The sequence below is a fragment of the Amborella trichopoda genome, chromosome 4 (genome assembly GCF_054954075.1).
Source record: "Amborella trichopoda isolate Santa Cruz 75 chromosome 4, AtrichopodaSantaCruz75HAP2 v2.0, whole genome shotgun sequence".
Taxonomy (NCBI): Eukaryota; Viridiplantae; Streptophyta; class Magnoliopsida; order Amborellales; family Amborellaceae; genus Amborella; species Amborella trichopoda.
Window position 1 is genome coordinate 49,841,849 of NC_142339.1, and position 6,027 is coordinate 49,847,875.

Genomic DNA, 6,027 nt, shown 5'->3' on the forward strand with positions numbered 1-6,027 from the left:
TACTGCTACGGCCCGGCCCAGTCCATCCCATTGAGAAGGCTAGTTTTTTTAATCACTTTTATTTATTGGGTTTTGGGTTTTTGGAGAGAGATATATCGGATTTGAGAAAGAGAGATTGGGTTGATAGAAAGAGAATGGGTTCTTAGAGAGAAAAAGATTGATTAAATTTATAAAGAAAGAGAAGAAAGAGAGATTGGATTTCTAAAGAAAAAAAGAGAGATTCGGTATCTAGATAGAAAAAATGGGTTTTTAGAGATAGAAAGAGAGCTTGGATTTTTAGAGAGAGAAAGCGATATTATTTTCTAGTGAGAAATTAGGTTTTTAGAGAGAGAGAATGAGTTTTAAGAGAGAGAATAAGAGATTGGGTTTTTAGAGCGATATTGAAGGCGTTTTTTGAGAGAAAATAGGTTTTTAAGGAGAAAAAAATAGGTTTTTAGAGATAGAAAGAGAGTTAAAGAAAGATAGTAGGTTTTAAATTTTTTAAAAAATATTTTAGCATGTATTTTGTTTTCTTTTTTGGCTTGCTACAAGCAAAAAAAGTTTTAAGGGTGAACATTTATAACAACAATAATAATAATAATACTAATAATAATAATAATAATAATAATTAAAAAGGCATACTAAATGGACGGGGTTGTATTTTGGCTGAGCTTCCTAGGCCGGGTCAAATCATTTTCGGACTTGCCGCACCAACCTTAATTCTACATTTTAAGGTTGCAATCGTATATAAACTTTTCCGTTATCTTAACCCAAATCCACTTTTACTCTATAGAAAATGGAAACTTGTTTCATGCGGGCTGGGCCGCATTCCTACAATATGCGGTCCAAAGGTTTAAATCATATATCTTAAAGATGGATGCAAATAGGTGGTCCATCTAAAAACAATTATAACTAACAGTCCAAATGTTTTCTTAATATAATTATTATTTATTGCTTTCAAATTTTTTTTATATTCATAATCTCCATGTTAAAGATGATATGTTCTCTAAAAATTAGAATCAAATTATATTTAAAAAATATATTTATTGTCAAGCCGCATTTCCACAATATGCGGGTTGACCGCATAGAAATCGTGTCCTTACTCTATTCTATTCCCTTCCAATGTGTGAAAATCGACGGTATAAATAAAGGAAAATAGTTTGATAGGGTTGTAGCCCTATCAAAATAAGTAAAGCCTCGCCACATAACTCATCGAAAATTGCAATTCAAACACTTAAAAATGTTTACATTGATCATCTCGACTTGAACATTATGTATGTGGAAAAAAAATAGGTCTTAAAGCTCTAAAATAGTGTATATTGTAAAAAATTATCTAGACCATCCATTCACCCTAAAAAAAATTGTTCACATATCCTCAAGATTTGTACAATTTTTTGAGTTTCAAATTTTATTGTCGGTATTAGAAATTAATTTTAGAGCCATCAGGGAGATTTCTGTTGCCGAAAGTATTTTCCGAATGAAGATTTGAGGTGAGGCTTTATTTTGTTTTCATAAAACCTAGGCCTTATAGAAATTTCATCCATAAAATAAAATTGTTGATCTAATAAGATTCAAACCGAAATAGTAGAGATTTTCTGTAACGATGTTCATCGAAGTTATGTTTTATTCAAGTTTCAGCTATATGTTACCTATTAAGGCAGTTTGTAATTTAAAATCCCCCTAAATTTTGGTCATTTCGGATGAAAAAGAGACTAATTGGACAGAAAAAATGATCTTTGATAGATTTTCAAATACATGTTACCTATTATGGCGGTTTGTACATTCCCCTAAATTTTGGTCATTTCAGATGAAAGAGAGACTGGTTGGATCGTGAAAATTTGATCTTTGATAGAATTTCATAATACTAAAAAGAACTCTATGGATATTGATTGATACAGAATATTGATTGATACAGAATATTGATTGATAAAAAATATACAAGACCCATACAAATAGACGGTTAATAACAGTTATGGATAGATACCATTATTGATACTTACAAACTAATCTTATCATAATCAAGATTTGCCTAGATGAGATATATACTTTGAACAATATTAAATTGCAAAAGGGAGTAGTGATCTTCAGGTGCATAGAGTGACCAGAAGCAGTGATCTTCAAGTCTTCAAGTGCATAGAGTGACCAAGAGAAGTAGTGATTGCCATTCTCATAGTAACTGGAGTTTGAACAATACTAGATTGCAAAAACGAGTAGTGATCTTCAAGTGCATATAGTGATCAAGAGAAGCAGTGGTTGCCATGCTCAAAGTACTTGATCAAGCGGCAAGCCTCGGGAACAGACGGCCTCAGGAGTAAACTCGAGTAATACAAAAATTTCAGATTTTCACTGGAGACAGAAAAGCAGTCGAGTCAGCCAAGAAAAACGGGAAGGCACTTGGAAGAGCCAACAGATTCAGTAGCTCGCAGATCATAACATATATGATCGAGTAACATAACAAACAAACTCGATCAACAGCAAACCAACAAGCCTTCAGAACATCCGGGATCGGGTAACAAAGAACTCGATCATCAGACGAGATCTAGTTACTCAATCATCAAAAAAGATCATTTCAGAGGGATTTTTTTTTTCCTTTTTTTTATAGTCAAGTTTCAGTTTTTTTTAGGTCGAGTTTCGGAGGGTCAATGACAATATCATATGCCTATGTGAGATTTCTGACAGATTACGGATCTGGAAATCAAGATCCAAAGGCAACACAAACAGAGGAGCGGTTTTTTAGATTTGGCTGCTTTTGTTTAGACGGGTACGACTGTTGTTGTCGATACTGTTTCCAGCACTTCTGAGCAACCTTTTTTTTTTTTTACTACAAATAACCGTCTTTATGCAACTCCTTAATTACCCTCACTCACATTCTCTCTAACCCTCTCGTTCCACAGTCCCTCTCTAATTTCAAAATGTAAGGAAGAGATTGCATATTGAACGAAAGCAAGGGGAATCAAGCAAAGCACATTCAAAGTGCAGGGGAAGCAAGGGTAAGCAAAGGTTTTGCATATAGGGGAATCAAGCAAAACACATTCAAAGTGCTGGGGAAGCAACGGCAAGCAAAGGTTTTGCGTATAGATGGTGCAAGCTCTCTTGTGTTGCTTTAGGGTGGATTGATTGCTAGTGTTAGTATCAAGGGGGGATTAGATTGTTAGTGTAGCGTTGGGCCAAACAACGGTGAGAGTAGACAATGCAATTCGATGCAAAATAATGACAAGAGTAAGCAATGCAAGTTGATGCAAAACAATGACAATAGCAGGTGGATTGTATACGTTATTTTTGAGTGATGAGAGCATGCAATGCAAATAGCTACGAGATCTTTTTTTTTTTTTTTTGCAGAGGGTCTAAACACGACTCAACATAAGGGGTCAGATCAGATATTCCAATTGTAGAGATAGTCGAATTGCGGAGAGTCAAAACACGACTCAACAAAAGGGCTTAGCGACGAGATCTTATTTTTAATTTTTATTTTTTTTGCAGAGGGTCTAAACACAACTCGACATAAGGGGTCAGATCATATATTCAAATTGCAGAGATGTTTGAATTGCGGAGTCGAAACACGACTCGACAGAAGGGCTCAGATTTGAGGTTGAGGAGAAAACGGATCTGAAGTTGAGAGGAGAGATCTGAGCTCATATTTGAGGTTGAAGAGTCTATGGCTTTGATACCTATATAGGTGTCTGTGGATCTGATACCATGATAGAGGTTAAGAGGAGTCTATGGCTATGACACCATGATAGAATTTCAATAATGCAGAACATATCGATTTTCACTATTCAACTGTTGTTGATAATTACTAACTAATCTTATCATAATCAAGAGATGCCTAGATACTTAATCTTATCAAGAGATATATATCTATGTAGATATATATTCATACTGATATGCATTCATAATGATGTATATTAATACTAACATGATACATATCCATACCATAAGAAAGGGGCTAGTGAGTGAGAGAGGCAATAAATGGATATGAAGTGGAGTGTTGTATTTGAGTTGGAATTCCCTTTAATTGCAATAGATACCTTGACTCTCTAACCAGCAAAAAACCGAGAGATTAGTTGATCAAAACCAACTTTTAAAAAGTCTCTCTTTTAGGCGAGCAAACAATGCCCTAGCTGATAGGAGTGGTGGTGAGTAGTTGAGGCTCGGGTTAAGAATTTGGAGAAGAATAGGCATTTGGAGTTCTTTAAGTGCTGAGTGAGGATTATATGTATATTGGTAGTGTAGTGAGGATTATATGTTTATTGGTAGTATAGGGTCATCGCGGTTCAGAGTTTGGTTGGTCTTTTCTGGAACTAGGGATTCTTCCTCTACGCTATTGCACTTTGGAGCTTGCCTCCTTTTATCAATGAATACTTACTGTTAACATTCAAAATAATAATAATAAATGTCTCTCTTTCTCTCTCTCTATGCCATATCCGAATCCCCCAAACAAACCCCAAGTCTCTAGCTCTTTTTTCTTTTTTTCTTTTTTTAATTTTAAATATTCTAAGTCTCTCTCAAAAACAACAATTTTGTGACCGGGAAACAAACCCATTTCACAATGGCCACCGAAAGAACCATTCTCTCCCCCTCTATTCCTTAAAAGGGTGCAATTGGCATACGGAAGCATCCGTACGTGTAGAGGTAAGGTGCACTTTCAAATTTTATCAGGGCATATAATTTGCTGTAAAATGTTCTTAAGATTATCTCAAAATCTATTTTTATATCTAATTATAAAATTTTACATATAAAAAATGGTTAAAATCAAGCAGATCTATAAACATATGAAAATCTTGAAAATGGACAGTGTAGATAATATGTTGGAAAATACAAGACTTAAAATCTTCGTATTGTTCATGGTCATGCATCTCGATGTCGAGATGATCAATCAAAGGGTTTTTCAACATCAAAACTACCTTTTCCGATGGATTTTTGAGGTGCATCCGTAGTTTTACATTATAAGGTTGCATCCTTATATAAACTTTTTCCTTCTTAAAATTGAGGGCAGGGAGTCTTTCAAGTTTCCCTTCTCTCTCTATTGCTCCCCCATCTTGCTTCCAGATGTCTCCAAAACTCTCTCTCTCTCTAACAATCTTTTTACCCTAACTTTAATGTAATGTAACAATATTTTTAACTCCACTATAGAAAACCCAAAACAAAACCATAGGTCGCTAAGAATCCTCAACAGAACCCTTAAGCCATAGCTACTGCATTAAAGAAGATAACCCTAAAAATCTACTGCTTTGCCCAAAACAAAATCCTTAAACCATGGCTACTGCATTGAGGAAGATAATCCTAAAGATCTCTTTGCCCAATGTAAATGCTATCAAAACCATAGAAAATGCTCCTTTTGTACCAATAAGCAAAAACATACTTTCAACCCACTGAAATGGAGTACCAGAAGCACGCTAGAGTTTATACAGAACCACATGCTGTTTTACCATAATATAATTTTTCCAGTATACTGGAGTACGTGCTCCTTTTGTACCATCTTCGCCTCTCTCTAAAGCTCTTGAGCTTGGTTCGTGTATCCGAACCTCTTACCGAGCAAAGAATCTGTAGTTCACAAACCAAGTCATGCTTTATATATAGAAGATGAAAAATAGTTTTTCTCCAAGTCGCTAAGAAATTATTATTGTGCTTTCTTAAAAGTATTGTGTCCCTAGATCTTTTTCTCAATTTTGACGTTCTTCAATGTATAATCTTATCAAAATTCAGAAGTATTAGAAAAAATAAATGCATAGAGGATTCTGCCCCTTAGTAGTCATGAGGTGTGAGGGCCACAACACTAGCATGCAATGTACAGATCCTGCACGTCTCTACCCGAACTAAAAATAAATAAATGTGCTATGAACCAGACAATGTTAAAAAATTAGGAGATAATTGAAACAAGAATATGAAAGAACGTAAGGATGAAGAACAAATCAAGCATATATTAAAAAGGATGTTCCTGAAAGACAATGAAAAGGACAGAAGGATGAATATGAGGTGCATAATAGATTCTTTAATATTCATCAAATGCAGGCTTTGGGTATGTGTATGGACAACCAAAATCAGAAA